The sequence below is a fragment of the Brachyhypopomus gauderio genome, chromosome 2, assembly GCF_052324685.1.
Source record: "Brachyhypopomus gauderio isolate BG-103 chromosome 2, BGAUD_0.2, whole genome shotgun sequence".
NCBI lineage: Eukaryota > Metazoa > Chordata > Actinopteri > Gymnotiformes > Hypopomidae > Brachyhypopomus > Brachyhypopomus gauderio.
The window spans coordinates 49,641,307-49,665,966 of NC_135212.1; the positions used below are offsets into that span (position 1 = coordinate 49,641,307).

General features: G+C 46.5%; 4 non-coding genes across 4 annotated transcripts; all 4 read right to left on the minus strand.

Moving 5' to 3' along the window:
• Window positions 1-3,894: 3,894 nt before the first annotated feature.
• Window positions 3,895-3,976, minus strand: trnac-gca (transfer RNA cysteine (anticodon GCA)). Its single transcript has one exon. It is a non-coding gene; the product is annotated as a tRNA-Cys (tRNA).
• Window positions 3,977-9,244: 5,268 nt separating this feature from the next.
• On the minus strand, window positions 9,245-9,326 carry trnas-gcu (transfer RNA serine (anticodon GCU)). Its single transcript has one exon. It is a non-coding gene; the product is annotated as a tRNA-Ser (tRNA).
• Window positions 9,327-23,154: 13,828 nt separating this feature from the next.
• Window positions 23,155-23,236, minus strand: trnas-gcu (transfer RNA serine (anticodon GCU)). The gene has a single exon. It is a non-coding gene; the product is annotated as a tRNA-Ser (tRNA).
• A 132-nt stretch (window positions 23,237-23,368) lies between these two features.
• Window positions 23,369-23,450, minus strand: trnas-gcu (transfer RNA serine (anticodon GCU)). The gene has a single exon. It is a non-coding gene; the product is annotated as a tRNA-Ser (tRNA).
• Window positions 23,451-24,660: the final 1,210 nt, after the last annotated feature.

Here is a 24,660-nt window from a genome sequence, read left to right on the forward strand (position 1 = left end):
ACATCAGGAGACACGATTGTCAGAAATTTAAAAAAGCAACACCGACGAAGGTGGGATTCGAACCCACGCGTGCTATGCAAAATTGATTAGCAGTCCATCACCTTAACCTCTAGGCCACCTCGTCGTTTGTGGTTGTGTGTCGATTGCGATTTCAAAGATGCAAACACTTTCACAGCACAAAAGAAGGCTTATCTGACTTGTGGGTCCTGCACTTACACCAGGAGACACGATTGTCAGAAATTAAAGAAAGCAACACCGACGAAGGTGGGATTCGAACCCACGCGTGCTATGCACAATGGATTAGCAGTCCATCGCCTTAACCTCTCGGCCACCTCGTCAATTACGGTTGTGTGTCGATTGCGATTTCAAAGATGCAAATACTTTCACAGCACAAAAGGAGGCGTATCTGACTTGTGGGTCCTGCACTAATATCAGGAGACACGATGGTCAGAAATTAAAGAAAGCAACACCGACGAAGGTGGGATTCGAACCCACGCGTGCTATGCACAATGGATTAGCAGTCCATCGCCTTAACCTCTCGGCCACCTCGTCGTTTGTGGTTGTGTGTCGATAGCAATTTCAAAGAAGCAAACACTTTCACAGCACAAAAGAAGGCTTTTCTGACTTGTGGGTCCTGTAGTTACAGCAGGAGACACGATTGTCAGAAATTAAAGAAAGCAACACCGACGGAGGTGGGATTCGAACACACACGTGCTATGCATAATGGATTAGCAGTCCATCGCCTTAATCTATCCGCCACCTTGTCGTTTGTGCTTGTGTGTCGATTGCGATTTCAAAGATGCAAACACTTTCACAGCACAAAAGCAGCCGTATATGACTTGTGGGTCCTGCACTTACAACAGGAGACACGATTGTCAGAAATTAAAGAAAGCAACACCGACGAAGGTGGGATTCTAACCCACGCGTGCTATGCACAATGGATTAGCAGTCCATCCCCTTAACCTCTCGGCCACCTCGTCGTTTGTGGTTGTGTGTCGATTGCGATTTCAAAGATGCAAACACTTTCACAGCACAAAAGGAGGCTTATCTGACTTGTGGGTCCTGCACTTATATCAGGAGACACGATTGTCAGAAATTAAAGAAAGCAACACCGACGAAGGTGGGATTCGAACCCACGCGTGCTATGCACAATGGATTAGCAGTCCATCGCCTTAACCTCTTGGCCACCTCGTCGTTTGTGGTTGTGTGTCGATAGCAATTTCAAAGAAGCAAACACTTTCACAGCACAAAAGCAGCCGTATATGACTTGTTGGTCCTGCACTTACAACAGGAGACACGATTGTCAGAAATTAAAGAAAGCAACACCGACGAAGGTGGGATTCGAACCCACGCGTGCTATGCGCAATGGATTAGCAGTCCATCCCCTTAACCTCTTGGCCACCTCGTCGTTTGTGGTTGTGTGTCGATTGCGATTTCAAAGATGCAAACACTTTCACAGCACAAAAGGAGGCTTATCTGACTTGTGGGTCCTGCACTTATATCAGGAGACACGATTGTCAGAAATTAAAGAAAGCAACACCGACGAAGGTGGGATTCGAACCCACGCGTGCTATGCACAATGGATTAGCAGTCCATCGCCTTAACCTCTCGGCCACCTCGTCAATTACAGTTGTGTGTCGATTGCGATTTCAAAGATGCAAACACTTTCACAGCACAAAAGGAGGCTTATCTGACTTGTGGGTCCTGCACTTATATCAGGAGACACGATTGTCAGAAATTAAAGAAAGCAACACCGACGAAGGTGGGATTCGAACCCACGCGTGCTATGCACAATGGATTAGCAGTCCATCGCCTTAACCTCTCGGCCACCTCGTCAATTACAGTTGTGTGTCGATTGCAATTTCAAAGATGCAAACACTTTCACAGCACAAAAGGAGGCTTATCTGACTTGTGGGTACTGCACTTACACCAGGAGAAACGATTGTCAGAAATTAAAGAAAGCAACACCGACGAAGGTGGGATTCGAACCCACGCGTGCTATGCATAATGGATTAGCAGTCCATCGTCTTAACCTCTCGGCCACCTCGTCAATTACAGTTGTGTGTCGATTGCGATTTCAAAGATGCAAACACTTTCACAGCACAAAAGGAGGCTTGTCTGACTTGTGGGTCCTGCACTTACATCAGAAGACACGATTGTCAGAAATTTAAAAAAGCAACACCGACGAAGGTGGGATTCGAACCCACGCGTGCTATGCAAAATGGATAAGCAGTCCATCACCTTAACCTCTAGGCCACCTCGTCGTTTGTGGTTGTGTGTCGATAGCAATTTCAAAGAAGCAAACACTTTCACAGCACAAAAGAAGGCTTTTTTGACTTGTGGGTCCTGTAGTTACAGCAGGAGACACGATTGTCAGAAATTAAAGAAAGCAACAACGACGAAGGTGGGATTCGAACCCACACGGGCTATGCATAATGGATTAGCAGTCCATCGCCTTAATCTCTCGGCCACCTTGTCGTTTGTGGTTGTGTGTCGATTGCGATTTCAAAGATGCAAACACTTTCACAGCACAAAAGCAGCCGTATATGACTTGTGGGTACTGCACTTACAACAGGAGACACGATTGTCAGAAATTAAGGAAAGCAACACCGACGAAGGTGGGATTCGAACCCACGCGTGCTATGCACAATGGATTAGCAGTCCATCGCCTTAACCTCTCGGCCACCTCGTCAATTACAGTTGTGTGTCGATTGCGATTTCAAAGATGCAAACACTTTCACAGCACAAAAGGAGGCTTATCTGACTTGTGGGTCCTGCACTTACTTCAGGAGACACGATTGTCAGAAATTAAAGAAAACAACACCGACGAATGTGGTATACAAACCCACGCGTGCAAAGCACAATGGATTAGCAGTCCATCGCCTTAACCTCTTGGCTACCTCGTCGCTTGTGGTTTTGTGTCGATTGCGATTTCAAAGATGCAAACACTTTCACAGCACAAAAGCAGCCGTATCTGACTTGTGGGTACTGCACTTACACCAGGAGACACGATTGTCAGAAATTAAAGAAAGCAACACCGATGAAGGTGGGATTCGAACCCACGCGTGCTATGCATAATGGATTAGCAGTCCATCTCCTTAACCTCTCGGCCACCTCGTCAATCACGGTTGTGTGTCGATTGCGATTTCAAAGATGCAAACACTTTCACAGCACAAAAGGAGGCTTGTCTGACTTGTGGGTCCTGCACTTACATCAGGAGACACGATTGTCAGAAATTTAAAAAAGCAACACCGACGAAGGTGGGATTCGAACCCACGCGAGCTATGCAAAATGGATAAGCAGTCCATCACCTTAACCTCTAGGCCACCTCGTCGTTTGTGGTTGTGTGTCGATAGCAATTTCAAAGAAGCAAACACTTTCACAGCACAAAAGAAGGCTTTTTTGACTTGTGGGTCCTGCACTTACATCAGGAGACACGATTGTCAGAAATTTAAAAAAGCAACACCGACGAAGGTGGGATTCGAACCCACGCGTGCTATGCAAAATTGATTAGCAGTCCATCACCTTAACCTCTAGGCCACCTCGTCGTTTGTGGTTGTTTGTCGATTGCGATTTCAAAGATGCAAACACTTTCACAGCACAAAAGAAGGCTTATCTGACTTGTGGGTCCTGCACTTACACCAGGAGACACGATTGTCAGAAATTAAAGAAAGCAACACCGACGAAGGTGGGATTCTAACCCACGCGTGCTATGCACAATGGATTAGCAGTCCATCGCCTTAACCTCTCGGCCACCTCGTCAATTACGGTTGTGTGTCGATTGCGATTTCAAAGATGCAAATACTTTCACAGCACAAAAGGAGGCGTATCTGACTTGTGGGTCCTGCACTTATATCAGGAGACACGATGGTCAGAAATTAAAGAAAGCAACACCGACGAAGGTGGGATTCGAACCCACGCGTGCTATGCACAATGGATTTGCAGTCCATCACCTTAACCTCTCGGCCACCTCATCGTTTGTGGTTGTGTGTCGATAGCAATTTCAAAGAAGCAAGCACTTTCACAGCACAAAAGGAGGCCTTTCTGACTTGTGGGTCCTGTAGTTACATCAGGAGACACGATTGTCAGAAATTAAAAAAAGCAACACCGACGAAGGTGGGATTCGAACCCACGCATGCAAAGCACAATGGATTAGCAGTCCATCGCCTTAACCTCTCGGCCACCTCGTCAATTATGGTTGTGTGTCGATTGTGATTTCAAAGATGCAAACACTTTCACAGCACAAAAGCAGGCTTGTCTGACTTGTGGGTCCTGCACTTACATCAGGAGACACGATTGTCAGAAATTAAAAAAAGCAACACCGACGAAGGTGGGATTCGAACCCACGCGTGCAAAGCACAATGGATTAGCAGTCCATCACCTTAACCTCTCGGCCACCTCATCGTTTGTGGTTGTGTGTCGATAGCAATTTCAAAGAAGCAAGCACTTTCACAGCACAAAAGAAGGCCTTTCTGACTTGTGGGTCCTGTAGTTACAGCAGGAGACACGATTGTCAGAAATTAAAGAAAGCAACACCGACGAAGGTGGGATTCGAACCCACGCGTGCTATGCACAATGGATTAGCAGTCCATCGCCTTAACCTCTCGGCCACCTCGTCAATTACGGTTGTGTGTCGATTGCGATTTCAAAGATGCAAATACTTTCACAGCACAAAAGGAGGCTTATCTGACTTGTGGGTCCTGCACTTATATCAGGAGACACGATTGTCAGAAATTAAAGAAAGCAACACCGACGAAGGTGGGATTCGAACCCACGCGTGCTATGCACAATGGATTAGCAGTCCATTGCCTTAACCTCTCGGCCACCTCGTCGTTTGTGGTTGTGTGTCGATAGCAATTTCAAAGAAGCAAACACTTTCACAGCACAAAAGCAGCCGTATATGACTTGTTGGTCCTGCACTTACAACAGGAGACACGATTGTCAGAAATTAAAGAAAGCAACACAGACGAAGGTGGGATTCGAACCCACGCGTGCTATGCACAATGGATTAGCAGTCCATCCCCTTAACCTCTTGGCCACCTCGTCGTTTGTGGTTGTGTGTCGATTGCGATTTCAAAGATGCAAACACTTTCACAGCACAAAAGGAGGCTTATCTGACTTGTGGGTCCTGCACTTATATCAGGAGACACGATTGTCAGAAATTAAAGAAAGCAACACCGACGAAGGTGGGATTCGAACCCACGCGTGCTATGCACAATGGATTAGCAGTCCATCGCCTTAACCTCTCGGCCACCTCGTCAATTACAGTTGTGTGTCGATTGCGATTTCAAAGATGCAAACACTTTCACAGCACAAAAGGAGGCTTATCTGACTTGTGGGTCCTGCACTTATATCAGGAGACACGATTGTCAGAAATTAAAGAAAACAACACCGACGAAGGTGGGATTCGAACCCACGCGTGCTATGCACAATGGATTAGCAGTCCATCGCCTTAACCTCTCGGCCACCTCGTCAATTACAGTTGTGTGTCGATTGCGATTTCAAAGATGCAAACACTATCACAGCACAAAAGGAGGCTTATCTGACTTGTGGGTCCTGCACTTATATCAGGAGACACGATTGTCAGAAATTAAAGAAAGCAACACCGACGAAGGTGGGATTCGAACCCACGCGTGCTATGCACAATGGATTAGCAGTCCATCGCCTTAACCTCTCGGCCACCTCGTCGTTTGTGGTTGTGTGTCGATAGCAATTTCAAAGAAGCAAACACTTTCACAGCACAAAAGAAGGCTTTTTTGACTTGTTGGTCCTGTAGTTACAGCAGGAGACACGATTGTCAGAAATTAAAGAAAGCAACAACGACGAAGGTGGGATTCGAACCCACACGGGCTATGCATAATGGATTAGCAGTCCATCGCCTTAATCTCTCGGCCACCTTGTCGTTTGTGGTTGTGTGTCGATTGCGATTTCAAAGATGCAAACACTTTCACAGCACAAAAGCAGCCGTATATGACTTGTGGGTACTGCACTTACAACAGGAGACACGATTGTCAGAAATTAAGGAAAGCAACACCGACGAAGGTGGGATTCGAACCCACGCGTGCTATGCACAATGGATTAGCAGTCCATCGCCTTAACCTCTCGGCCACCTCGTCAATTACAGTTGTGTGTCGATTGCGATTTCAAAGATGCAAACACTTTCACAGCACAAAAGGAGGCTTATCTGACTTGTGGGTCCTGCACTTACTTCAGGAGACACGATTGTCAGAAATTAAAGAAAACAACACCGACGAATGTGGTATACAAACCCACGCGTGCAAAGCACAATGGATTAGCAGTCCATCGCCTTAACCTCTTGGCTACCTCGTCGCTTGTGGTTTTGTGTCGATTGCGATTTCAAAGATGCAAACACTTTCACAGCACAAAAGCAGCCGTATCTGACTTGTGGGTACTGCACTTACACCAGGAGACACGATTGTCAGAAATTAAAGAAAGCAACACCGATGAAGGTGGGATTCGAACCCACGCGTGCTATGCATAATGGATTAGCAGTCCATCTCCTTAACCTCTCGGCCACCTCGTCAATCACGGTTGTGTGTCGATTGCGATTTCAAAGATGCAAACACTTTCACAGCACAAAAGGAGGCTTGTCTGACTTGTGGGTCCTGCACTTACATCAGGAGACACGATTGTCAGAAATTTAAAAAAGCAACACCGACGAAGGTGGGATTCGAACCCACGCGAGCTATGCAAAATGGATAAGCAGTCCATCACCTTAACCTCTAGGCCACCTCGTCGTTTGTGGTTGTGTGTCGATAGCAATTTCAAAGAAGCAAACACTTTCACAGCACAAAAGAAGGCTTTTTTGACTTGTGGGTCCTGCACTTACATCAGGAGACACGATTGTCAGAAATTTAAAAAAGCAACACCGACGAAGGTGGGATTCGAACCCACGCGTGCTATGCAAAATTGATTAGCAGTCCATCACCTTAACCTCTAGGCCACCTCGTCGTTTGTGGTTGTTTGTCGATTGCGATTTCAAAGATGCAAACACTTTCACAGCACAAAAGAAGGCTTATCTGACTTGTGGGTCCTGCACTTACACCAGGAGACACGATTGTCAGAAATTAAAGAAAGCAACACCGACGAAGGTGGGATTCTAACCCACGCGTGCTATGCACAATGGATTAGCAGTCCATCGCCTTAACCTCTCGGCCACCTCGTCAATTACGGTTGTGTGTCGATTGCGATTTCAAAGATGCAAATACTTTCACAGCACAAAAGGAGGCGTATCTGACTTGTGGGTCCTGCACTTATATCAGGAGACACGATTGTCAGAAATTAAAAAAAGCAACACCGACAAAGGTGGGATTCGAACCCACGCATGCAAAGCACAATGGATTAGCAGTCCATCGCCTTAACCTCTCGGCCACCTCGTCAATTATGGTTGTGTGTCGATTGTGATTTCAAAGATGCAAACACTTTCACAGCACAAAAGCAGGCTTGTCTGACTTGTGGGTCCTGCACTTACATCAGGAGACACGATTGTCAGAAATTAAAAAAAGCAACACCGACGAAGGTGGGATTCGAACCCACGCGTGCAAAGCACAATGGATTAGCAGTCCATCACCTTAACCTCTCGGCCACCTCATCGTTTGTGGTTGTGTGTCGATAGCAATTTCAAAGAAGCAAGCACTTTCACAGCACAAAAGAAGGCCTTTCTGACTTGTGGGTCCTGTAGTTACAGCAGGAGACACGATTGTCAGAAATTAAAGAAAGCAACACCGACGAAGGTGGGATTCGAACCCACGCGTGCTATGCACAATGGATTAGCAGTCCATCGCCTTAACCTCTCGGCCACCTCGTCAATTACGGTTGTGTGTCGATTGCGATTTCAAAGATGCAAATACTTTCACAGCACAAAAGGAGGCTTATCTGACTTGTGGGTCCTGCACTTATATCAGGAGACACGATTGTCAGAAATTAAAGAAAGCAACACCGACGAAGGTGGGATTCGAACCCACGCGTGCTATGCACAATGGATTAGCAGTCCATTGCCTTAACCTCTCGGCCACCTCGTCGTTTGTGGTTGTGTGTCGATAGCAATTTCAAAGAAGCAAACACTTTCACAGCACAAAAGCAGCCGTATATGACTTGTTGGTCCTGCACTTACAACAGGAGACACGATTGTCAGAAATTAAAGAAAGCAACACAGACGAAGGTGGGATTCGAACCCACGCGTGCTATGCACAATGGATTAGCAGTCCATCCCCTTAACCTCTTGGCCACCTCGTCGTTTGTGGTTGTGTGTCGATTGCGATTTCAAAGATGCAAACACTTTCACAGCACAAAAGGAGGCTTATCTGACTTGTGGGTCCTGCACTTATATCAGGAGACACGATTGTCAGAAATTAAAGAAAGCAACACCGACGAAGGTGGGATTCGAACCCACGCGTGCTATGCACAATGGATTAGCAGTCCATCGCCTTAACCTCTCGGCCACCTCGTCAATTACAGTTGTGTGTCGATTGCGATTTCAAAGATGCAAACACTTTCACAGCACAAAAGGAGGCTTATCTGACTTGTGGGTCCTGCACTTATATCAGGAGACACGATTGTCAGAAATTAAAGAAAACAACACCGACGAAGGTGGGATTCGAACCCACGCGTGCTATGCACAATGGATTAGCAGTCCATCGCCTTAACCTCTCGGCCACCTCGTCAATTACAGTTGTGTGTCGATTGCGATTTCAAAGATGCAAACACTATCACAGCACAAAAGGAGGCTTATCTGACTTGTGGGTCCTGCACTTATATCAGGAGACACGATTGTCAGAAATTAAAGAAAGCAACACCGACGAAGGTGGGATTCGAACCCACGCGTGCTATGCACAATGGATTAGCAGTCCATCGCCTTAACCTCTCGGCCACCTCGTCAATTATGGTTGTGTGTCGATTGCGATTTCAAAGATGCAAACACTTTCACAACACAAAAGCAGGCTTGTCTGACTTGTGGGTCCTGCACCTACATCAGGAGACACGATTGTCAGAAATTAAAAAAAGCAACACCGACGAAGGTGGGATTCGAACCCACACGTGCAAAGCACAATGGATTAGCAGTCCATCGCCTTAACCTCTCGGCCACCTCGTCAATTATGGTTGTGTGTCGATTGTGATTTCAAAGATGCAAACACTTTCACAGCACAAAAGCAGGCTTGTCTGACTTGTGGGTCCTGCACTTACATCAGGAGACACGATTGTCAGAAATTAAAAAAAGCAACACCGACGAAGGTGGGATTCGAACCCACGCGTGCAAAGCACAATGGATTAGCAGTCCATCGCCTTAACCTCTCGGCCACCTCGTCGTTTGTGGTTGTGTGTCGATAGCAATTTCAAAGAAGCAAGCACTTTCACAGCACAAAAGAAGGCCTTTCTGACTTGTGGGTCCTGTAGTTACAGCAGGAGACACGATTGTCAGAAATTAAAGAAAGCAACACCGACAAAGGTGGGATTCGAACCCACGCGTGCTATGCACAATGGATTAGCAGTCCATCGCCTTAACCTCTCGGCCACCTCGTCGTGTGTGGTTGTGTGTCGATAGCAATTTCAAAGAAGCAAACACTTTCACAGCACAAAAGAAGGCTTTTCTAACTTGTGGGTCCTGTAGTTACAGCAGGAGACACGATTGTCAGAAATTAAAGAAAGCAACACCGACGAAGGTGGGATTCGAACACACACGTGCTATGCATAATGGATTAGCAGTCCATCGCCTTAATCTATCGGCCACCTTGTCGTTTGTGCTTGTGTGTCGATTGCGATTTCAAAGATGCAAACACTTTCACAGCACAAAAGCAGCCGTATATGACTTGTGGGTCCTGCACTTACAACAGGAGACACGATTGTCAGAAATTAAAGAAAACAACACCGACGAAGGTGGGATTCTAACCCACGCGTGCTATGCACAATGGATTAGCAGTCCATCCCCTTAACCTCTCGGCCACCTCGTCGTTTGTGGTTGTGTGTCGATTGCGATTTCAAAGATGCAAACACTTTCACAGCACAAAAGGAGGCTTATCTGACTTGTGGGTCCTGCACTTACATCAGGAGACACGATTGTCAGAAATTTAAAAAAGCAACACCGACGAAGGTGGGATTCGAACCCACGCGTGCTATGCAAAATTGATTAGCAGTCCATCACCTTAACCTCTAGGCCACCTCGTCGTTTGTGGTTGTGTGTCGATTGCGATTTCAAAGATGCAAACACTTTCACAGCACAAAAGAAGGCTTATCTGACTTGTGGGTCCTGCACTTACACCAGGAGACACGATTGTCAGAAATTAAAGAAAGCAACACCGACGAAGGTGGGATTCGAACCCACGCGTGCTATGCACAATGGATTAGCAGTCCATCGCCTTAACCTCTCGGCCACCTCGTCAATTACGGTTGTGTGTCGATTGCGATTTCAAAGATGCAAATACTTTCACAGCACAAAAGGAGGCGTATCTGACTTGTGGGTCCTGCACTAATATCAGGAGACACGATGGTCAGAAATTAAAGAAAGCAACACCGACGAAGGTGGGATTCGAACCCACGCGTGCTATGCACAATGGATTAGCAGTCCATCGCCTTAACCTCTCGGCCACCTCGTCGTTTGTGGTTGTGTGTCGATAGCAATTTCAAAGAAGCAAACACTTTCACAGCACAAAAGAAGGCTTTTCTGACTTGTGGGTCCTGTAGTTACAGCAGGAGACACGATTGTCAGAAATTAAAGAAAGCAACACCGACGGAGGTGGGATTCGAACACACACGTGCTATGCATAATGGATTAGCAGTCCATCGCCTTAATCTATCCGCCACCTTGTCGTTTGTGCTTGTGTGTCGATTGCGATTTCAAAGATGCAAACACTTTCACAGCACAAAAGCAGCCGTATATGACTTGTGGGTCCTGCACTTACAACAGGAGACACGATTGTCAGAAATTAAAGAAAGCAACACCGACGAAGGTGGGATTCTAACTTACGCGTGCTATGCACAATGGATTAGCAGTCCATCCCCTTAACCTCTCGGCCACCTCGTCGTTTGTGGTTGTGTGTCGATTGCGATTTCAAAGATGCAAACACTTTCACAGCACAAAAGGAGGCTTATCTGACTTGTGGGTCCTGCACTTATATCAGGAGACACGATTGTCAGAAATTAAAGAAAGCAACACCGACGAAGGTGGGATTCGAACCCACGCGTGCTATGCACAATGGATTAGCAGTCCATCGCCTTAACCTCTCGGCCACCTCGTCGTTTGTGGTTGTGTGTCGATAGCAATTTCAAAGAAGCAAACACTTTCACAGCACAAAAGCAGCCGTATATGACTTGTTGGTCCTGCACTTACAACAGGAGACACGATTGTCAGAAATTAAAGAAAGCAACACCGACGAAGGTGGGATTCGAACCCACGCGTGCTATGCGCAATGGATTAGCAGTCCATCCCCTTAACCTCTTGGCCACCTCGTCGTTTGTGGTTGTGTGTCGATTGCGATTTCAAAGATGCAAACACTTTCACAGCACAAAAGGAGGCTTATCTGACTTGTGGGTCCTGCACTTATATCAGGAGACACGATTGTCAGAAATTAAAGAAAGCAACACCGACGAAGGTGGGATTCGAACCCACGCGTGCTATGCACAATGGATTAGCAGTCCATCGCCTTAACCTCTCGGCCACCTCGTCAATTACAGTTGTGTGTCGATTGCGATTTCAAAGATGCAAACACTTTCACAGCACAAAAGGAGGCTTATCTGACTTGTGGGTCCTGCACTTATATCAGGAGACACGATTGTCAGAAATTAAAGAAAGCAACACCGACGAAGGTGGGATTCGAACCCACGCGTGCTATGCACAATGGATTAGCAGTCCATCGCCTTAACCTCTCGGCCACCTCGTCAATTACAGTTGTGTGTCGATTGCGATTTCAAAGATGCAAACACTTTCACAGCACAAAAGGAGGCTTATCTGACTTGTGGGTACTGCACTTACACCAGGAGAAACGATTGTCAGAAATTAAAGAAAGCAACACCGACGAAGGTGGGATTCGAACCCACGCGTGCTATGCATAATGGATTAGCAGTCCATCGTCTTAACCTCTCGGCCACCTCGTCAATTACAGTTGTGTGTCGATTGCGATTTCAAAGATGCAAACACTTTCACAGCACAAAAGGAGGCTTGTCTGACTTGTGGGTCCTGCACTTACATCAGAAGACACGATTGTCAGAAATTTAAAAAAGCAACACCGACGAAGGTGGGATTCGAACCCACGCGTGCTATGCAAAATGGATAAGCAGTCCATCACCTTAACCTCTAGGCCACCTCGTCGTTTGTGGTTGTGTGTCGATAGCAATTTCAAAGAAGCAAACACTTTCACAGCACAAAAGAAGGCTTTTTTGACTTGTGGGTCCTGTAGTTACAGCAGGAGACACGATTGTCAGAAATTAAAGAAAGCAACAACGACGAAGGTGGGATTCGAACCCACACGGGCTATGCATAATGGATTAGCAGTCCATCGCCTTAATCTCTCGGCCACCTTGTCGTTTGTGGTTGGTTGTCGATTGCGATTTCAAAGATGCAAACACTTTCACAGCACAAAAGCAGCCGTATATGACTTGTGGGTACTGCACTTACAACAGGAGACACGATTGTCAGAAATTAAGGAAAGCAACACCGACGAAGGTGGGATTCGAACCCACGCGTGCTATGCACAATGGATTAGCAGTCCATCGCCTTAACCTCTCGGCCACCTCGTCAATTACAGTTGTGTGTCGATTGCGATTTCAAAGATGCAAACACTTTCACAGCACAAAAGGAGGCTTATCTGACTTGTGGGTCCTGCACTTACTTCAGGAGACACGATTGTCAGAAATTAAAGAAAACAACACCGACGAATGTGGTATACAAACCCACGCGTGCAAAGCACAATGGATTAGCAGTCCATCGCCTTAACCTCTTGGCTACCTCGTCGCTTGTGGTTTTGTGTCGATTGCGATTTCAAAGATGCAAACACTTTCACAGCACAAAAGCAGCCGTATCTGACTTGTGGGTACTGCACTTACACCAGGAGACACGATTGTCAGAAATTAAAGAAAGCAACACCGACGAAGGTGGGATTCGAACCCACGCGTGCTATGCATAATGGATTAGCAGTCCATCCCCTTAACCTCTCGGCCACCTCGTCAATCACGGTTGTGTGTCGATTGCGATTTCAAAGATGCAAACACTTTCACAGCACAAAAGGAGGCTTGTCTGACTTGTGGGTCCTGCACTTACATCAGGAGACACGATTGTCAGAAATTTAAAAAAGCAACACCGACGAAGGTGGGATTCGAACCCACGCGAGCTATGCAAAATGGATAAGCAGTCCATCACCTTAACCTCTAGGCCACCTCGTCGTTTGTGGTTGTGTGTCGATAGCAATTTCAAAGAAGCAAACACTTTCACAGCACAAAAGAAGGCTTTTTTGACTTGTGGGTCCTGCACTTACATCAGGAGACACGATTGTCAGAAATTTAAAAAAGCAACACCGACGAAGGTGGGATTCGAACCCACGCGTGCTATGCAAAATTGATTAGCAGTCCATCACCTTAACCTCTAGGCCACCTCGTCGTTTGTGGTTGTTTGTCGATTGCGATTTCAAAGATGCAAACACTTTCACAGCACAAAAGAAGGCTTATCTGACTTGTGGGTCCTGCACTTACACCAGGAGACACGATTGTCAGAAATTAAAGAAAGCAACACCGACGAAGGTGGGATTCTAACCCACGCGTGCTATGCACAATGGATTAGCAGTCCATCGCCTTAACCTCTCGGCCACCTCGTCAATTACGGTTGTGTGTCGATTGCGATTTCAAAGATGCAAATACTTTCACAGCACAAAAGGAGGCGTATCTGACTTGTGGGTCCTGCACTTATATCAGGAGACACGATGGTCAGAAATTAAAGAAAGCAACACCGACGAAGGTGGGATTCGAACCCACGCGTGCTATGCACAATGGATTAGCAGTCCATCGCCTTAACCTCTCGGCCACCTCGTCGTTTGTGGTTGTGTGTCGATAGCAATTTCAAAGAAGCAAACACTTTCACAGCACAAAAGAAGGCTTTTCTGACTTGTGGGTCCTGTAGTTACAGCAGGAGACACGATTGTCAGAAATTAAAGAAAGCAACACCGACGAAGGTGGGATTCGAACCCACGCGTGTAAAGCACAATGGATTAGCAGTCCATCACCTTAACCTCTCGGCCACCTCATCGTTTGTGGTTGTGTGTCGATAGCAATTTCAAAGAAGCAAGCACTTTCACAGCACAAAAGAAGGCCTTTCTGACTTGTGGGTGCTGTAGTTACATCAGGAGACACGATTGTCAGAAATTAAAAAAAGCAACACCGACGAAGGTGGGATTCGAACCCACACATGCAAAGCACAATGGATTAGCAGTCCATCGCCTTAACCTCTCGGCCACCTCGTCAATTATGGTTGTGTGTCGATTGTGATTTCAAAGATGCAAACACTTTCACAGCACAAAAGCAGGCTTGTCTGACTTGTGGGTCCTGCACTTACATCAGGAGACACGATTGTCAGAAATTAAAAAAAGCAACACCGACGAAGGTGGGATTCGAACCCACGCGTGCAAAGCACAATGGATTAGCAGTCCATCACCTTAACCTCTCGGCCACCTCATCGTTTGTGGTTGTGTGTCGATAGCAATTTCAAAGAAGCAAGCACTTTCACAGCACAAAAGAAGGCCTTTCTGACTTGTGGGTCCTGTAGTTACAGCAGGAGACACGATTGTCAGAAATTAAAGAAAGCAACACCGACGAAGGTGGGATTCGAACCCACGCGTGCTATGCACAATGGATTAGCAGTCCATCGCCTTAACCTCTCGGCCACCTCGTCAATTACAGTTGTGTGTCGATTGCGATTTCAAAGATGCAAACACTTTCACAGCACAAAAGGAGGCTTATCTGACTTGTGGGTCCTGCACTTACTTCAGGAGACACGATTGTCAGAAATTAAAGAAAACAACACCGACGAATGTGGTATTCAAACCCACGCGTGCAAAGCACAATGGATTAGCAGTCCATCGCCTTAACCTCTTGGCTACCTCGTCGCTTGTGGTTTTGTGTCGATTGCGATTTCAAAGATGCAAACACTTTCACAGCACAAAAGCAGCCGTATCTGACTTGTGGGTACTGCACTTACACCAGGAGACACGATTGTCAGAAATTAAAGAAAGCAACACCGACGAAGGTGGGATTCGAACCCACGCGTGCTATGCATAATGGATTAGCAGTCCATCTCCTTAACCTCTCGGCCACCTCGTCAATCACGGTTGTGTGTCGATTGCGATTTCAAAGATGCAAACACTTTCACAGCACAAAAGGAGGCTTGTCTGACTTGTGGGTCCTGCACTTACATCAGGAGACACGATTGTCAGAAATTTAAAAAAGCAACACCGACGAAGGTGGGATTCGAACCCACGCGAGCTATGCAAAATGGATAAGCAGTCCATCACCTTAACCTCTAGGCCACCTCGTCGTTTGTGGTTGTGTGTCGATAGCAATTTCAAAGAAGCAAACACTTTCAAAGCACAAAAGAAGGCTTTTTTGACTTGTGGGTCCTGCACTTACATCAGGAGACACGATTGTCAGAAATTTAAAAAAGCAACACCGACGAAGGTGGGATTCGAACCCACGCGTGCTATGCAAAATTGATTAGCAGTCCATCACCTTAACCTCTAGGCCACCTCGTCGTTTGTGGTTGTTTGTCGATTGCGATTTCAAAGATGCAAACACTTTCACAGCACAAAAGAAGGCTTATCTGACTTGTGGGTCCTGCACTTACACCAGGAGACACGATTGTCAGAAATTAAAGAAAGCAACACCGACGAAGGTGGGATTCTAACCCACGCGTGCTATGCACAATGGATTAGCAGTCCATCGCCTTAACCTCTCGGCCACCTCGTCAATTACGGTTGTGTGTCGATTGCGATTTCAAAGATGCAAATACTTTCACAGCACAAAAGGAGGCGTATCTGACTTGTGGGTCCTGCACTTATATCAGGAGACACGATGGTCAGAAATTAAAGAAAGCAACACCGACGAAGGTGGGATTCGAACCCACGCGTGCTATGCACAATGGATTAGCAGTCCATCGCCTTAACCTCTCGGCCACCTCGTCGTTTGTGGTTGTGTGTCGATAGCAATTTCAAAGAAGCAAACACTTTCACAGCACAAAAGAAGGCTTTTCTGACTTGTGGGTCCTGTAGTTACAGCAGGAGACACGATTGTCAGAAATTAAAGAAAGCAACACCGACGGAGGTGGGATTCGAACACACACGTGCTATGCATAATGGATTAGCAGTCCATCGCCTTAATCTATCGGCCACCTTGTCGTTTGTGCTTGTGTGTCGATTGCGATTTCAAAGATGCAAACACTTTCACAGCACAAAAGCAGCCGTATATGACTTGTGGGTCCTGCACTTACAACAGGAGACACGATTGTCAGAAATTAAAGAAAGCAACACCGACGAAGGTGGGATTCAAACCCACGCATGCTATGCACAATGGATTAGCAGTCCATGGCCTTAACCTCTCGGCCACCTCGTCAATTACAGTTGTGTGTCGATTGCGATTTCAAAGATGCAAACACTTTCACAGCACAAAAGGAGGCTTATCTGACTTGTGGGTCCTGCACTTACTTCAGGAGACACGATTGTCAGAAATTAAAGAAAACAACACCGACGAATGTGGTATTCAAACCCACGCGTGCAAAGCACAATGGATTAGCAGTCCATCGCCTTAACCTCTTGGCTACCTCGTCGCTTGTGGTTTTGTGTCGATTGCGATTTCAAAGATGCAAACACTTTCACAGCACAAAAGCAGCCGTATCTGACTTGTGGGTACTGCACTTACACCAGGAGACACGATTGTCAGAAATTAAAGAAAGCAACACCGACGAAGGTGGGATTCGAACCCACGCGTGCTATGCATAATGGATTAGCAGTCCATCTCCTTAACCTCTCAGCCACCTCGTCAATCACGGTTGTGTGTCGATTGCGATTTCAAAGATGCAAACACTTTCACAGCACAAAAGGAGGCTTGTCTGACTTGTGGGTACTGCACTTACATCAGGAGACACGATTGTCAGAAATTTAAAAAAGCAACACCGACGAAGGTGGGATTCGAACCCACGCGAGCTATGCAAAATGGATAAGCAGTCCATCACCTTAACCTCTAGGCCACCTCGTCGTTTGTGGTTGTGTGTCGATAGCAATTTCAAAGAAGCAAACACTTTCACAGCACAAAAGAAGGCTTTTCTGACTTGTGGGTCCTGTAGTTACAGCAGGAGACACGATTGTCAGAAATTAAAGAAAGCAACACCGACGAAGGTGGGATTCGAACACACACGTGCTATGCATAATGGATTAGCAGTCCATCGCCTTAATCTATCGGCCACCTTGTCGTTTGTGCTTGTGTGTCGATTGCGATTTCAAAGATGCAAACACTTTCACAGCACAAAAGCAGCCGTATATGACTTGTGGGTCCTGCACTTACAACAGGAGACACGATTGTCAGAAATTAAAGAAAGCAACACCGACGAAGGTGGGATTCTAACCCACGCGTGCTATGCACAATGGATTAGCAGTCCATCCCCTTAACCTCTCGGCCACCTCGTCGTTTGTGGTTGTGTGTCAATTGCGATTTCAAAGATGCAAACACTTTCACAGCACAAAAGGAGGCTTATCTGACTTGTGGGTCCTGCACTTATATCAGGAGACACGATTGTCAGAAATTAAAGAAAGCAACACCGACGAAGGTGGGATTCGAACCCACGCGTGCTATGCGCAATGGATTAGCAGTCCATCCCCTTAACCTCTTGGCCACCTCGTCGTTTGTGGTTGTGTGTCGATTGCGATTTCAAAGATGCAAACACTTTCACAGCACAAAAGGAGGCTTATCTGACTTGTGGGTCCTGCACTTATATCAGGAGACACGATTGTCAGAAATTAAAGAAAGCAACACCGACGAAGGTGGGATTCGAACCCACGCGTGCTATGCACAATGGATTAGCAGTCCATCGCCTTAACCTCTCGGCCACCTCGTCAATTACAGTTGTGTGTCGATTGCGATTTCAAAGATGCAAACACTTTCACAGCACAAAAGGAGGCTTATCTGACTTGTGGGTCCTGCACTTATATCAGGAGACACGATTGTCAGAAATTAAAGAAAGCAACACCGACGAAGGTGGGATTCGAACCCACGCGTGCTATGCACAATGGATTAGCAGTCCATCGCCTTAACCTCTCGGCCACCTCGTCAATTACAGTTGTGTGTCGATTGCGATTTCAAAGATGCAAACACTTTCACAGCACAAAAGCAGCCGTATCTGACTTGTGGGTTCTGCACTTACACCAGGAGAAACGATTGTCAGAAATTAAAGAAAGCAACACCGACGAAGGTGGGATTCGAACCCACGCGTGCTATGCATAATGGATTAGCAGTTCATCGTCTTAACCTCTCGGCCACCTCGTCAATTACAGTTGTGTGTCGATTGCGATTTCAAAGATGCAAACACTTTCACAGCACAAAAGGAGGCTTGTCTGACTTGTGGGTCCTGCACTTACATCAGAAGACACGATTGTCAGAAATTTAAAAAAGCAACACCGACGAAGGTGGGATTCGAACCCACGCGTGCTATGCAAAATGGATAAGCAGTCCATCACCTTAACCTCTAGGCCACCTCGTCGTTTGTGGTTGTGTGTCGATAGCAATTTCAAAGAAGCAAACACTTTCACAGCACAAAAGAAGGCTTTTTTGACTTGTGGGTCCTGTAGTTACAGCAGGAGACACGATTGTCAGAAATTAAAGAAAGCAACAACGACGAAGGTGGGATTCGAACCCACACGGGCTATGCATAATGGATTAGCAGTCCATCGCCTTAATCTCTCGGCCACCTTGTCGTTTGTGGTTGTGTGTCGATTGCGATTTCAAAGATGCAAACACTTTCACAGCACAAAAGCAGCCGTATATGACTTGTGGGTACTGCACTTACAACAGGAGACACGATTGTCAGAAATTAAGGAAAGCAACACCGACGAAGGTGGGATTCGAACCCACGCGTGCTATGCACAATGGATTAGCAGTCCATCGCCTTAACCTCTCGGCCACCTCGTCAATTACAGTTGTGTGTCGATTGCGATTTCAAAGATGCAAACACTTTCACAGCACAAAAGGAGGCTTATCTGACTTGTGGGTCCTGCACTTACTTCAGGAGACACGATTGTCAGAAATTAAAGAAAACAACACCGACGAATGTGGTATTCAAACCCACGCGTGCAAAGCACAATGGATTAGCAGTCCATCGCCTTAACCTCTTGGCTACCTCGTCGCTTGTGGTTTTGTGTCGATTGCGATTTCAAAGATGCAAACACTTTCACAGCACAAAAGCAGCCGTATCTGACTTGTGGGTACTGCACTTACACCAGGAGACACGATTGTCAGAAATTAAAGAAAGCAACACCGACGAAGGTGGGATTCGAACCCACGCGTGCTATGCATAATGGATTAGCAGTCCATCTCCTTAACCTCTCGGCCACCTCGTCAATCACGGTTGTGTGTCGATTGCGATTTCAAAGATGCAAACACTTTCACAGCACAAAAGGAGGCTTGTCTGACTTGTGGGTCCTGCACTTACATCAGGAGACACGATTGTCAGAAATTTAAAAAAGCAACACCGACGAAGGTGGGATTCGAACCCACGCGAGCTATGCAAAATGGATAAGCAGTCCATCACCTTAACCTCTAGGCCACCTCGTCGTTTGTGGTTGTGTGTCGATAGCAATTTCAAAGAAGCAAACACTTTCAAAGCACAAAAGAAGGCTTTTTTGACTTGTGGGTCCTGCACTTACATCAGGAGACACGATTGTCAGAAATTTAAAAAAGCAACACCGACGAAGGTGGGATTCGAACCCACGCGTGCTATGCAAAATTGATTAGCAGTCCATCACCTTAACCTCTAGGCCACCTCGTCGTTTGTGGTTGTTTGTCGATTGCGATTTCAAAGATGCAAACACTTTCACAGCACAAAAGAAGGCTTATCTGACTTGTGGGTCCTGCACTTACACCAGGAGACACGATTGTCAGAAATTAAAGAAAGCAACACCGACGAAGGTGGGATTCTAACCCACGCGTGCTATGCACAATGGATTAGCAGTCCATCGCCTTAACCTCTCGGCCACCTCGTCAATTACGGTTGTGTGTCGATTGCGATTTCAAAGATGCAAATACTTTCACAGCACAAAAGGAGGCGTATCTGACTTGTGGGTCCTGCACTTATATCAGGAGACACGATGGTCAGAAATTAAAGAAAGCAACACCGACGAAGGTGGGATTCGAACCCACGCGTGCTATGCACAATGGATTAGCAGTCCATCGCCTTAACCTCTCGGCCACCTCGTCGTTTGTGGTTGTGTGTCGATAGCAATTTCAAAGAAGCAAACACTTTCACAGCACAAAAGAAGGCTTTTCTGACTTGTGGGTCCTGTAGTTACAGCAGGAGACACGATTGTCAGAAATTAAAGAAAGCAACACCGACGGAGGTGGGATTCGAACACACACGTGCTATGCATAATGGATTAGCAGTCCATCGCCTTAATCTATCGGCCACCTTGTCGTTTGTGCTTGTGTGTCGATTGCGATTTCAAAGATGCAAACACTTTCACAGCACAAAAGCAGCCGTATATGACTTGTGGGTCCTGCACTTACAACAGGAGACACGATTGTCAGAAATTAAAGAAAGCAACACCGACGAAGGTGGGATTCAAACCCACGCATGCTATGCACAATGGATTAGCAGTCCATGGCCTTAACCTCTCGGCCACCTCGTCAATTACAGTTGTGTGTCGATTGCGATTTCAAAGATGCAAACACTTTCACAGCACAAAAGGAGGCTTATCTGACTTGTGGGTCCTGCACTTACTTCAGGAGACACGATTGTCAGAAATTAAAGAAAACAACACCGACGAATGTGGTATTCAAACCCACGCGTGCAAAGCACAATGGATTAGCAGTCCATCGCCTTAACCTCTTGGCTACCTCGTCGCTTGTGGTTTTGTGTCGATTGCGATTTCAAAGATGCAAACACTTTCACAGCACAAAAGCAGCCGTATCTGACTTGTGGGTACTGCACTTACACCAGGAGACACGATTGTCAGAAATTAAAGAAAGCAACACCGACGAAGGTGGGATTCGAACCCACGCGTGCTATGCATAATGGATTAGCAGTCCATCTCCTTAACCTCTCAGCCACCTCGTCAATCACGGTTGTGTGTCGATTGCGATTTCAAAGATGCAAACACTTTCACAGCACAAAAGGAGGCTTGTCTGACTTGTGGGTACTGCACTTACATCAGGAGACACGATTGTCAGAAATTTAAAAAAGCAACACCGACGAAGGTGGGATTCGAACCCACGCGAGCTATGCAAAATGGATAAGCAGTCCATCACCTTAACCTCTAGGCCACCTCGTCGTTTGTGGTTGTGTGTCGATAGCAATTTCAAAGAAGCAAACACTTTCACAGCACAAAAGAAGGCTTTTTTGACTTGTGGGTCCTGCACTTACATCAGGAGACACGATTGTCAGAAATTTAAAAAAGCAACACCGACGAAGGTGGGATTCGAACCCACGCGTGCTATGCAAAATTGATTAGCAGTCCATCACCTTAACCTCTAGGCCACCTCGTCGTTTGTGGTTGTTTGTCGATTGCGATTTCAAAGATGCAAACACTTTCACAGCACAAAAGAAGGCTTATCTGACTTGTGGGTCCTGCACTTACACCAGGAGACACGATTGTCAGAAATTAAAGAAAGCAACACCGACGAAGGTGGGATTCTAACCCACGCGTGCTATGCACAATGGATTAGCAGTCCATCGCCTTAACCTCTCGGCCACCTCGTCAATTACGGTTGTGTGTCGATTGCGATTTCAAAGATGCAAATACTTTCACAGCACAAAAGGAGGCGTATCTGACTTGTGGGTCCTGCACTTATATCAGGAGACACGATGGTCAGAAATTAAAGAAAGCAACACCGACGAAGGTGGGATTCGAACCCACGCGTGCTATGCACAATGGATTAGCAGTCCATCGCCTTAACCTCTCGGCCACCTCGTCGTTTGTGGTTGTGTGTCGATAGCAATTTCAAAGAAGCAAACACTTTCACAGCACAAAATAAGGCTTTTCTGACTTGTGGGTCCTGTAGTTACAGCAGGAGACACGATTGTCAGAAATTAAAGAAAGCAACACCGACGGAGGTGGGATTCGAACACACACGTGCTATGCATAATGGATTAGCAGTCCATCGCCTTAATCTATCGGCCACCTTGTCGTTTGTGCTTGTGTGTCGATTGCGATTTCAAAGATGCAAACACTTTCACAGCACAAAAGCAGCCGTATATGACTTGTGGGTCCTGCACTTACAACAGGAGACACGATTGTCAGAAATTAAAGAAAGCAACACCGACGAAGGTGGGATTCGAACCCACGCGTGCTATGCACAATGGATTAGCAGTCCATCGCCTTAACCTCTCGGCCACCTCGTCGTTTGTGGTTGTGTGTCGATAGCAATTTCAAAGAAGCAAACACTTTCACAGCACAAAAGAAGGCTTTTCTGACTTGTGGGTCCTGTAGTTACAGCAGGAGACACGATTGTCAGAAATTAAAGAAAGCAACACCGACGGAGGTGGGATTCGAACACACACGTGCTATGCATAATGGATTAGCAGTCCATCGCCTTAACCTCTCGGCCACCTCGTCGTTTGTGGTGGTGTGTCGATTGCGATTTCAAAGATGCAAACACTTTCACAGCACAAAAGGAGGCTTATCTGACTTGTGGGTCCTGCACTTATATAAGGAGACACGATTGTCAGAAATTAAAGAAAGCAACAACGACGAAGGTGGGATTCGAACCCACGCGTGCAAAGCACAATGAATTAGCAGTCCATCGCCTTAACCTCTCGGCCACCTCGTCGCTTGTGGTTTTGTGTCGATTGCGATTTCAAAGATGCAAACACTTTCACAGCACAAAAGCAGCCGAATCTGACTTGTGGGTCCTGCACTTACACCAGGAGACACGATTGTCAGAAATTAAAAAAAGCAACACCGACGAAGGTGGGATTCGAACCCACGCGTGCAAAGCACAATGGATTAGCAGTCCATCGCCTTAACCTCTCGGCCACCTCGTCAATTATGGTTGTGTGTCGATTGTGATTTCAAAGATGCAAACACTTTCACAGCACAAAAGCAGGCTTGTCTGACTTGTGGGTCCTGCACTTACATCAGGAGACACGATTGTCAGAAATTAAAAAAAGCAACACCGACGAAGGTGGGATTCGAACCCACGCGTGCAAAGCACAATGGATTAGCAGTCCATCGCCTTAACCTCTCGGCCACCTCGTCGTTTGTGGTTGTGTGTCGATAGCAATTTCAAAGAAGCAAGCACTTTCACAGCACAAAAGAAGGCCTTTCTGACTTGTGGGTCCTGTAGTTACAGCAGGAGACACGATTGTCAGAAATTAAAGAAAGCAACACCGACGAAGGTGGGATTCGAACCCACAAGTGCTATGCATAATGGATTAGCAGTCCATCGCCTTACCCTCTCGGCCACCTTGTCGTTTGTGGTTGTGTGTCGATTGCGATTTCAAAGATGCAAACACTTTCACAGCACAAAAGAAGGCTTATCTGACTTGTGGGTCCTGCACTTACACCAGGAGACACGATTGTCAGAAATTAAAGAAAGCAACACCGACGAAGGTGGGATTCGAACCCACGCGTGCTATGCACAATGGATTAGCAGTCCATCGCCTTAACCTCTCGGCCACCTCGTCGTGTGTGGTTGTGTGTCGATAGCAATTTCAAAGAAGCAAACACTTTCACAGCACAAAAGAAGGCTTTTCTGACTTGTGGGTCCTGTAGTTACAGCAGGAGACACGATTGTCAGAAATTAAAGAAAGCAACACCGACGAAGGTGGGATTCGAACACACACGTGCTATGCATAATGGATTAGCAGTCCATCGCCTTAATCTATCGGCCACCTTGTCGTTTGTGCTTGTGTGTCGATTGCGATTTCAAAGATGCAAACACTTTCACAGCACAAAAGCAGCCGTATATTACTTGTGGGTCCTGGACTTACAACAGGAGACACGATTGTCAGAAATTAAAGAAAGCAACACCGACGAAGGTGGGATTCTAACCCACGCGTGCTATGCACAATGGATTAGCAGTCCATCCCCTTAACCTCTCGGCCACCTCGTCGTTTGTGGTTGTGTGTCGATTGCGATTTCAAAGATGCAAACACTTTCACAGCACAAAAGGAGGCTTATCTGACTTGTGGGTCCTGCACTTATATCAGGAGACACGATTGTCAGAAATTAAAGAAAGCAACACCGACGAAGGTGGGATTCGAACCCACGCGTGCTATGCACAATGGATTAGCAGTCCATCGCCTTAACCTCTCGGCCACCTCGTCGTTTGTGGTTGTGTGTCGATAGCAATTTCAAAGAAGCAAACACTTTCACAGCACAAAAGAAGGCTTTTCTGACTTGTGGGTCCTGTAGTTACAGCAGGAGACACGATTGTCAGAAATTAAAGAAAGCAACACCGACGAAG